This window comes from Acipenser ruthenus, chromosome 8, assembly GCF_902713425.1.
Source record: "Acipenser ruthenus chromosome 8, fAciRut3.2 maternal haplotype, whole genome shotgun sequence".
Taxonomy (NCBI): domain Eukaryota; kingdom Metazoa; phylum Chordata; class Actinopteri; order Acipenseriformes; family Acipenseridae; genus Acipenser; species Acipenser ruthenus.
Genome location: NC_081196.1, coordinates 45,117,802 through 45,129,239, shown reverse-complemented (window position 1 = coordinate 45,129,239; position 11,438 = coordinate 45,117,802). Strand labels below are relative to the sequence as shown.

Below are 11,438 nucleotides of genomic sequence, written 5' to 3'. Positions count from 1 at the left end.
TTTAGCAGATGCCTTTATCTAAGGCGACTTACATAGACTAGGGTGTGTGAACTGGCAGCTGCAGAGTCACTTACAACTACGTCTCACCTGAAAGACGGAGCACAAGGAGGTTAAGTGACTTGCTCAGGGTCACACAATGAGTCAGTGGCTGAGGTGGGATTTGAACCGGGGACCTCCTGGTTACAAGCCCTTTTCTTTAACCACTGGACCACACAGCCTCCTATGTATGGTCCAGAACACATCTGTTCTGTATCAACAGAATAGAATATGTCACAAAAAATCACAAATGTTCAAATTAATGTCTGTCCACTCAAGTATATGCATACATGGTTAGTCTAGTTAAGCAAAGTAACTTCAATGAATTGTGTTACTTTGTATAGAAAGGGTGCAAGGAGGTTTGATTCTGCTCTTCATGGTGAATTCCATAATTAATGAAACAAAAAACAGATTATGTTTAGAGTAGACTATCAAATATTGCAGCTTGCGACAGTATGCAGCCACACAGCCGACAAGTACAGTAGTGTCCAATGTTTCCATTGAAAATGTAGGGTGTACCTAGGCTGTAGCTAATTAGCATTTCCGTTTCACCAAATCCAAAGCAAATTGCCTTTCTAAATGGAAAAGGGTGATCATATAAAAAAAACTGGACGGAAAGAAGGAAACGCGCCAAGAGGAAGAAAATATGGGCAGCATCCTCCTAGAAGTTGTTCTGTCGGTTTCTGTACGATACTCTTGTTCAGTGTGTTGGTACTAACAACTCTCCGCCCACATTTTACAACACCGAGTGGGATGGGTGGAAAAAGAAAACGAACAATAACAGTGAGAAGAGCGTTGAGCTGCGGCTGTTAGCAATACAACGCAGTGTTGGGGGAGCTAAGGCAAGCCGACTCGGCACTCACTTCGTAGGTTTGAATTCAGAAAGAAAATGCTTGGGTGATGGTTTATGTTGAAGGTAAGTCGTTGTTTATTTAATAATAATAATAATAATAATAATAATAATAAAAGTCTTTAGGAACACGATCCGGGTGGTTTTTCATGAGAGAACAAAAAAGCATGTCCCGTGGTATATGGTAATTTACAATGCTCTTTGTGGAGGGTAATTTCGAAATGTAGCTATTTGTTTTAATTAAAATGAACAAATACTGTTAAACAAATTAATTGACTAAAAACACACACGTTATCGTACACAAGCAAGAGAATGTGTGCGATGCAGCAAGGGGAAATTGTGGTGCTATCGTGCAGTTTTACTGCAATAAATTGAAGAATGACTACTTATATTGTGTAAAGTTGTCCGAGGTAACATTCTTCAGTACAATGTCACGCTAATAGTACTGAAAAAGAATAAGAGGTATTTCCCAAGATATCAATATTATAGCACAGTTCTGCTTTTATCAAAACACTGCAGTGATTTATACTGCTGCATTTTACCATAACCCATGTTCAATTATCACGAGTTAATTCTGAAAAGGGGCTTTGTTTTCTTGTAGGAAAGCATCTTTTCTTTGAATTTCTTTTTTTTTTTTGCCATTATGTTGGAAGTATACTGTATGTCAGCAAGCTAGAGTATGCCAAGTTAACAACAATGAAACTGACCCTATGATTCCAGAGCTTCTCGTAACAAAGCAACTGTACCGCGTGTTATTTAAACCAATAGTGTTACATTTACACAAGAAAACAATAATAAAATAAACAGTTGAACACATTTGCATTTTTAACAAATGTACATTTTTCAATAATTCGATATGTTGTATGATTTCATAAAGCATTACTGAAAGAAAAAAAAAGTTAAGATGGTGCCCTACTTTGCTTGCAGTTCATTGTCCACAACGTGTGTAACAAGCTGATGATAGTGGTGGAAATCCAGGGAGTGATTGAGTTCACTCGAACTTGAGAGACAGCTGTTTCAGCTGAGAAACAGTGAATGGACAATCCATTTTGTGAAAAGTTGCAGTGTATTTCTATAAAATTGGGGTGTATTTATTTTTGGTTTTGCATAGTTCAGTGTCTAGTTTATCGCCAATAGCAATAATAACGTTGTTTGTTTTAGGTAGGTCATCCACATGGAAAGCAAAAGGTAAGTGGCTAAAAATGTGTTTGAGTTATTGATGGTATTGTCATAAACGCAAGACGTAATTGCTTTTCACACCGTACACGGTATGTTGGCAAGGAGGGATACAATGCTTGCAATTGTCTGATGGAGTTGTTGTTACAATGCAAACGCTAAAGTGAGTCAATTCCTGTAATGAAACACGGTGCAACCGGATCTTTGTACCTGATTTGGTCACATCATCAGATACAGCTTTGTGTATATTTTGGCAGTGATACTGTACACGTTTAAACCCGTTCATTTCTTCCCATAACATTGCGTTTTTCAGTGCTGCACCTTTGAATTTAAAAATAAAGTATTAAGAAATGAAATATTAAGAAAGCAATGTAATTGTGGGTTTATTAATACAGTACAGCAATCTCAGCCTGCTGTCTACTTTGAAATTCAGCAGCATATAACAGAATTTTGAAAACTGCAGTGCAACCAGGGTATGCAAAACAATTAATCATGACAGCTCCCAAATATTTTACTGCCATGATAATGTATTATTGATTTTTTTTTTTTTTTTTTTTTTTTTTGTGTGGGCCAGGCAAAATTAAATCTCTGGTAGTGAACTTGGTGTCAGCTTAAATATCCCTTTGGGCATGTACTGTCTAAATATTCAAATGGTTTGGCCATTTGCAAGAAATATTCATATTTCAAATACTGGCATCATATGGCAAAAAAAACTAAAAGCAGAGTGATGCTTTAAGGACCAGTAATGCTGCATGATTGGCTTTTCATATCGACAGGTCACAAGCAGTTTTTCATTCTGATCAATCAATGGGATGCAAGAAATGTTGTTTGGAAAATAGCAGATCGCAGCTGCAAATTTGTAAAGTAGATGTAAAGAAAATATAGTTTTTGCATAACAAAGCTGTTACAGTAGAACATGGGTGTGATGACATGTTTACTAACATGGTGGTGTGTTAATGCGAGGATCAACTCATCAGGAATAAAATCAAATTCCTTCACTTCAGCAGATTTTGGTCTGTATTTCTGTGGTATTACTGAGGAATAAGGAGAGAAACTGAGAGATGTGGAAACATTTTGCCCCAATTGCCAAACTTCTGTTTATGGAACATGCTGCTTATTCATGCTGCTTTAATTGGTTACACTGGTTATGGAACATGCTGCTTTATCTTGTGTTGTGAAACCGGTAGTAAAGGTATTTGTCTTAGCTACAGTAGCAGCCTGCTAAGTCCTAGAAGTGTGTTACCTGCAATCTATAAGCGACTACAGACTCAAGTGAAGCTTACTCTCTATAAACAGCAGTAGTCCGATTACTCAAATTCCTGACACCTTGATATTTCAACTTGCATACAAGGGTGTGGACGGAATGCCCCTTTTATATTTAGCAAAGTGTTTTGCTGAAATGGGCGGCTGTAATGATGTTATCGGTGAGTTTCCATGTTGTTACTGGATGTTTTTACAGCTGCAGTGAACCAAATCGGCCACAATTGTTTTAGCCAAGTACATAAATAGCTAATTTATGCCTAGCTTGTTTCTGAGGTGTGAACAAATGCGGATGGGGGTTATTATATTTCAAAACGTGAAAGTAAACCGGAATTAATGACTTCTAAAAGTACTGTCGGTGTCATGGAAAATCGTGTCACTGCAGTAGGGAACTACATTAACTATGTCTGAGTATTTGCCATACAGTGGCACACTTTTATTTAAACTGGAGTGCTTCACTGGGTTTTAGTAGCTCAGCCAGACTCCTAGTTCTGTATGTCATCATGAACTTTGAGGGGAGGGGGGAGGGGGGAGGGGGGGAGGGGAGAGGAGAGAGGAGGGGAGGGGGAGGGGAATAACCATACCAAGTTTCATCAAAATGAAATAAGTGGTTCTTAAGATGTAGCTACAATGCAAATGTGGTGTAATCTACATACCGTTTGTTACATCGGTGTAGGCGTCTCCATATTGCCTTTTGAGAGTCTTAACCACACATGTAATTTGTAGATAGCTTTACTGCATCACCATTGTTTAGTGCTGCACACCCAAGGTACAGTACAGTAAAACGCAGGATCAGCAAAAGGGGAGAAATGTAGTGTCTGCTCCTTACTCCACAACAGGAGAGCATTACCAGATGTGTGATATGGTGAAAACTATCGGCACGAGGAATATGCAGTAAACGTAAACTGTACATCATTTTTCACAGTACTTGCACCAATCGGTCTCAGTGTATTGAAGGGGTTTCTCTTGATAACTACACCACACCGTTTTGATTAAACAGAGAATGCATTTATAATAAAAACAATGAAGTCATTCCTTTAACATAATGTCAGCGGAGGAAGGGTAAGAGGGTTATTGGAAACTGGACAAACAAGAAAAGTCATAAATAAAAACAAACCAAAATCCCACAAAATATACTATGGCTGATATACAAACAAACAACACAAATTTTGCACTCCTTGATCATTGCAACTGCAGCCCAGTCAGGTGTCTCCAGTTTGAAAGCCATTTTTCGCCTTGACGGATAGCTTGGTGCAAAGCCTGAATATGTACATTGGAACAATCTCATTTGCTTATTTTCTTTTCTCTGTTATTACTAGAATTGGGACAGTAATTGCCATGTGTAAGCTGTTTACCGTCATCCCAAGCCATCTGTATCCTCGAATACCTTGAGGGTTAGTGACCGAGTAGAAACAGATGTAAGTGTATTGCTGGGGACCAGCCTCCGGTTTAGAATAGTTTGACCTATGCAGTCAGCTTGCTTATGTTTTGTTTAAAAGATTGTGCATGTTACTAAATTCAAGGTTTTGGTTACACATCCTCTTATTCTGTCTTTTGTTGGTGGTGTTACAACGTAAAACATGTCCCTCCATATTCCCTGAATCTCTTTCAGCATCAGTGACATAGTTCATAAAGCACCGACTCATGTGAGACCTGCTACAATTTGAGTAACTGCTATAATAAGATTTCTGGTGTCTTTTTTTAGGTACTGTACATTATGGCAAGGATTAATTGAAACATTAGTTTAATTTTAGGTTTCAGGTTAGGTTATTGTCAAATATGACTTTTTACATTATAAAGATAGTTTTGCAATTTTGCCACCCTCCTTTTCCCCGTTGTTTATTTTAAACATATATTTTAACATAAGAAAACCTTGGATGCTGGAACGTGTTCTTGCATTAATGCCTCTCACATTATACAGGTAGCGGAAGTAATCAAACCCTCCACAAGCTAATCAAAGCTAGCATTACATTTTCCACATGGATTCAACACAAATTAAAAGTGCATTTTAAAAGTAAAAGTCAACCATTTACCAAATGTATTCCTCTTGTTTAGAATTGCCGTTGTTTGCAGTTTTCAATAATTTTGCATTTAAGTTTAAAAGCCAGTTTTAAAAAGTTTTGATTTATAATGCCCACAAGCCAAATTAGCCGGGCTAAGAACAGAAGACATTTTGCTAGCGAGAGGCCATTCGGCCCATCATGCTCGTTTTGGTTGTTGAAAATCTTGCAAAGAAAGTATTTTAGACTAAAGACTACCACTCTGGCTACTATAATAAACTGTAAGTACTTTTTATTGCTTTCATGCTGAACCTGTAGTTGTCTGCATCGGTACTTTTGCAGTGCGACTTGTAAGCTTTACAGGTCTTGTGCTTTCCTCTACAGGTGAAGCGTCACATTGATCCTGTTGGGGAAACTGATATGCTGGCAATGAAGGCTGGTCTTTCTACACCTCATGCATGCAATTCAAAACACAGGATTTTACACGCTATCACTTCACATGCACATAAAATACAGATCAACACAAAATCCAAAGAATATCAAAACATCGCTAACATTTTTGACATGCAGTAGTTTTAATTTCACATGTCGGCAAATTTATATTTTTGCAGCTTCTAGCAAATACACTATAATGACAAAATAAACAAGCATCAATGAACTCCCTTTTGATCAGCTTCTAGCACATTCCTGTTTTATGTGTCATCTCTGCTGTGACTTTTTTATATACCTTGGGATTCACTTAAACTAAAATAATGGAAGAAACCACAGTAAAAGTAAACTTTGGCAAAGAGATCGGGGTGGCGATCTGAAAGATGTTTCAATAAACTGGTGGCATTTCCTTCTTTGTTCATTTCTTTAAAACGCTCAACATTTTGACTGTCCGTCTTCAACCAGATTGCTGTTGTCATCTGGCTGAAATACAAAGTAGTTCCACATCAAGCTTCTCTCCGCCATGACTGCTGCAGTAATGTAATTTTCCCACAGCGCGCAGGGTAGTTGGTTACTTCTGCTCACCGGAAATGAGTAAGCTTCGTTCATATTGTTTTTAAAGCACACAATTTAGAGTTTTGTGTTAAAAACACTGTATCGGAAAACCGTGATACTTCAATATTTTTATTTTACCCCGATATTAGGTATCGTGTGATTTTGGCATCGTGATATAACGTAGGTATCAATATACCACGGAACACTAGTGGTCTGTAATCTATTGATACATTAATAGGTACAGTACCAGTGTTCTCAAGCTGTCAGACACTGACTAGATACAATTGTACAACTAATAGTGGAGTCATTAATAGTCTAAGGGGCCTTTCTGTTAGCCAGGCGCTATATATATTATATATTGTTACTGTATTAATCCTGTCTATTGACATTTCTATGCAATTGCACTACAAAACTCTTGTCATTAGAAATCTATGTATAAATACCTATAATGGCATACTTTGGACTGCTGTTTAGTCTGTGACTATGTGTTTTATGACCAGACCTTTATGCCTTCATGTTTTTTTAAAAACAAATTGTAAATACAGTCAAACCTACCAAAGGTAATGTCAACGAGGACAGTTCTATTCATGATGTTCTTTATTGTCACACTCCGATTGGTACAGTATCAGTCATTTACCACAGAGTGCTGCTGATTTCCAGAGAGGGCGATTTATTATGATTTATTGTTTGAATAGTGTTTATTATTAGGATTAGTATAAATCCGTTAACCTTTTAGCGTTGCTGTTACCATGGTAACAGCTCAGTTGCGGGTTTGCTTGTAAAAAAACGTATCATTTGTACAAGTACATTTTCAAATCTTGAATACAGTATTTTCATGACAAGCACGCCAATGTGTGCATGTTAAGTGGCTGAAATAATACAATAGCATATATTGAAAGGCTTCGCTTAGCCACTTTTGTATATTTAAGACGTGGGCTCTGTTTGGTTACCGTACACATAACTAAACATACAGTAATGAAAAACCATCATGTAAGAATATGCATGCAAGGTAAAAAAGAAATCCCCCCCCCCCCCCCCCCCCCCCCCGGCTCATTTATATGGTGTGTGAACCGGATATTTACAATAATATCCTGCAAGGCATATTGAAAGATGACTGCTATTGATGTATTGATCTGGTTTTTAATATGGCATGTTTTAGATTCTTACAAAACACTGGAGGAGCACTTCACTAATGTAATGAAGACATTTCTTGAATGGCTACAGTAGGATTCTGGAAATTCTGCACAGTTCTCCTAATGTCAAAATTAAACAAATTAATTTGAGAAGATTGAATATATTTTACTATTTTGTGAGTTCGGCAAGATTTTGGTGTCTGACTAAATGTTCTATCAGAGCTTCAGTTTCTCGCACTGGCCATGTAGTTTAGGATTACCAGATTTCCACAGTGAAAAACGGGGAGGTTTTAGTTTCCTTTATTTTACTGACGCCGTAGCAACACTGAAGCCAAAAATAACAGAACATAAAATAACACAATAATAGTTTAAAAATTAAATACATCGGGTGAATTTATTGCAGATGATAACTCATTATTTTATTAATATATCTCATCAAAACATTTTAAATGTACAAAAGCCAGATTTAAAAAAAAAAAAAAAAATAGATCAGCTAATACCATTTAAACATATGCTATACACATAATCGGAATGGTTAACAAGTCATTTATAAGATTGTTTATTTTTGAAGCTGATACAGCAGTGACTGTCTGCTTACGTGACAAAAACTCAAACAAAAGAATGAGGAATTTCCTGATTAGCCTACTCTTGGTAAACGGATGAGAGATTTAATCTGTTCCTGCAAACTACCGTCATTTAATCTTTTGCCCACACAGTCCCGCACGCAACAAAGTATATTGTTCCCCCTCCTGTATCATGCCTGAGATTTCCTTCTTTCACTTTCGGTTAATACTTCAATCTAAATGCCTGTCAACAGCCGATTCTCTGTAGTGATCTACAGTACTGTTGCAGGACGTACAGAAGAGCTCACCTCCATCGCCGTGTAAAACTCCTGCTGGATACTGCTTTACGTGATCTGCTGCAGACACATTTTTAGCCTTTTTAGAAACATCCATTTTCTTGTTTACAGAGTGTAGTATTTTAATTTCCCGCCTTGATTGCATATAGTCACATGACATAATCACTGCACAGCACTGTGTGCATGGCGAATAGTACACGCAGGCATACAAGCTGTACAGTTTTGTTACAGGTAATGTGATTTTTGTATGAAATACAAGTAATTATGAAAATGTATTTTTATTTCTTAAGAATATTGTAAAAATCGCGGTTTTGGGCTAATTTCACGATTTCCGTGCAGACCGTGAAATCGCGATTTACACAGGGCCTCAGTAATGATGTCTATTTACAGTAGCAAAGGGAAGAGTGCAAAGAAGAGCAACCAGAATTATCCCAGGTTTAAAAGGCATGTCGTATGCAGACAGGCTAAAAGAATTGAATCTATTCAGTCTTGAACAAAGAAGACTACGCGGCGATCTGATTCAAACATTCAAAATCCTAAAAGGTATAGACAATGTCAACCCGGGGGACTTCTTTGACTTGAAAAAAGAAAAAAGGACCAGGGGTCATAAATGGAGATTAGATAAAGGGGCATTCAGAACAGAAAATAGGAGGCACTTTTTTACACAGAGAATTGTGAGGGTCTGGAACCAACTCCCCAGTAATGTTGTTGAAGCTGACACCCTGGGATCCTTCAAGAAGCTGCTTGATGAGAGTCTGGGATCAATAAGCTACTAACAACCAAACGAGCAAGATGGGCTGAATGGCCTCCTCTCGTTTGTAAACTTTCTTATGTTCTTAAGTATTTCTGTTTAAATAAGATTTGTTTTACTTTTTTAGTGCTTGCTTGATAAAACGTAAAATTCTGTCTGTATCCCGTTTGTTAAACTGTTGAAAATAAATTAATAAATAACTGGCCACTGTGTAGGGTGGGTGTTGCTGGGTTTTTTTTAGTAGCATGGGGAAGATACTTACATTGTTTTAATCTGTCTCTGTTGCGGGGTTGCAGTATTTAAGGTTTTTGCTGGTGGCAGCGGGATAAGAGTTCAAGCGTGGGTTTTGCAGGGCAGGGCGGGAGCAAGATTAAAAAAATCTTCCTGTGCAGGGCTCTGTTATATGGCTTACATATAAGCTGCTGCACAGTATTCAAATGTTCCAGCATATAAAGCACTATATAATATAGTATACAGAACTCTGTAATGTATACAGTACATTTTTGTCATTATTGCAATGTGTTGTAAAAAACATAGTAATCTGTATTTCTATTTAAAATACGTTACACCAGTACTGTGTTGCGTGTTCCACTGCAAATCATGGCATATTTTGTTCTATCAACACTTCTGTGTTTTAATGTCTATTTTGCCAGGTTGATGAAATTCTTATAGTCACTCCACTTATTTTCAGTTTTTGCTCAATTTCTTTGAAGGGATATTTAAAGGGTTTGACTGTAATGATACTAATGCTGCTATCTAAACGGTTGGTGGCTTTGTTAGGTGTTGCTGAATCCCTGGTATGTATTCCCACCATTTATTCAAGCTACAGTGTCCATGGTTATTAATTTGTGGTAACTTGCAGTAATAAATGAATTAATATGTGTTACTCAACACAAAACAATGCAGTCCCTTGTATAGGTCATTAACAATCTGTCGTGATCAAACTCATTTATGTTTTATAAGAGATTATTTGTCTTACCTTTCATGTTATCCTTTTTTTATGAAATATTTTTATTTCACTTTCCATAGAAAAGCATGGTCTCTGCAGTGAATTATGGGAATGTAGTCCTGGGCAAGCACAAATAAATACAGATCCTGGGGGCTCCCGAGGGGTGCATCCGATAAAGGCGCCCTATAGCCTGGAGGTCGCCGGTTCGAGTCCAGGCTATTCTACTGTCGACCGTGGACAGGAGTTCCCAGGGGGCCGAGCATAATTGGCCGAGCGCTGCCAGGGAGGTGTGGGGGGAGTGATAAGGTCAACCAGGGTGTCCCCGGCTCACCGTGCACCAGCAACCACTGTGGTCTGGCCGGGCGCCTGCGGGCTTACCTGTAAGCTGCCCAGGGCTGCGTTGTCCTCTGACACTCTGGGTTGGATGCATGGCGGGCCTGCAGAGTGAAAAGAAGCGGTTGGCTGACAGCACATGTTTCGGGGGACAGCGTGTGATCGTCTTCGCCGCTCCCGAGTCAGCGCAGGGGTGGTAGCGGTGAGCTTAGCCTAAAAACTACAATTGGACATTTCAAATTGGGAGAAAAAACAGAGTAAAATCAATTACTCTAAATTTTAAAAAAAACCAGATCCCAGTTTCCACTGTAGTAGCCCCTGCATTATGTTTTAAAGAAAGGTCACATTTACGTGATTAATTAGTTTGCTTGTTTTTTAACATACTTTCACTGTCTACATCCTCGGTATGGCAGTAAAAATGCCAGTGCCCAGGATGAGAGGAAAATGTGCTTCCAATTGGCTTTGAAAACACTCAATGTGGAAGTTAATTGCCATTGATTTGTATTCAGTTGTAAAGGTTATGGAAGGGCAGCTTTTCTTGATTTGAAATCAGCAGATTAATGAAGAGGTGTTTGGATTTATTTAATACATGTAGTAATTAAAATACAAATACACCCCTACTAATGAACCACTTTTTTTTCACTTCAGTAATGCAATTCAGTTACTGGAATGACATCTTAAGATGCTGTAGTGTGATGTGTGTATTCAACTCACATTCTAACAGTAACTCATTGAAGAAGTTAATATAAGTTAGTGAGTATTGTTTCTTGATGTGATATAGATGCAATGAGTCCTTTCCTTCAAATAGTGGTTTCTTTTATTCAATATATGCAGTTTAATTCCAGAAACAAAAAGAGAACGCTCAACGCAAAACAGTACAGAGCACACTTTATGTGAACTGCACAGAGATTCTGAAAACAAAAGAAACACTCAAAGCAAAACAGTACAGAGCACATCCATAGGCGCTGCACGGACCAAAAAGTTCAAAACAAAAGCATAAAAAGACAAAATATGTTAGCAATACTGTAGGTTTGATCCTCCAGGACTCCACTCCGCTTCAGCGTGTATAAGACGAGTGACTTGTGCTGAATGCACCTTGATTTAAGC

The 11,438-nt window shown here is 37.9% G+C and overlaps 1 protein-coding gene across 1 annotated transcript in view; it reads left to right on the top strand.

Annotated features, from left to right (window-relative positions):
* The first annotated feature begins 735 nt into the window (after window positions 1–735).
* The window catches only part of LOC117407276 (beta-galactoside alpha-2,6-sialyltransferase 2-like), a 40,890-nt gene continuing 30,187 nt past the window's right edge, over window positions 736–11,438 (top strand). The window contains exon 1 of the mRNA XM_034012092.2: window positions 736–952. The gene's annotated coding sequence lies outside the window, so the exon portion shown is untranslated. The remainder of the gene's footprint in view (window positions 953–11,438) is intronic.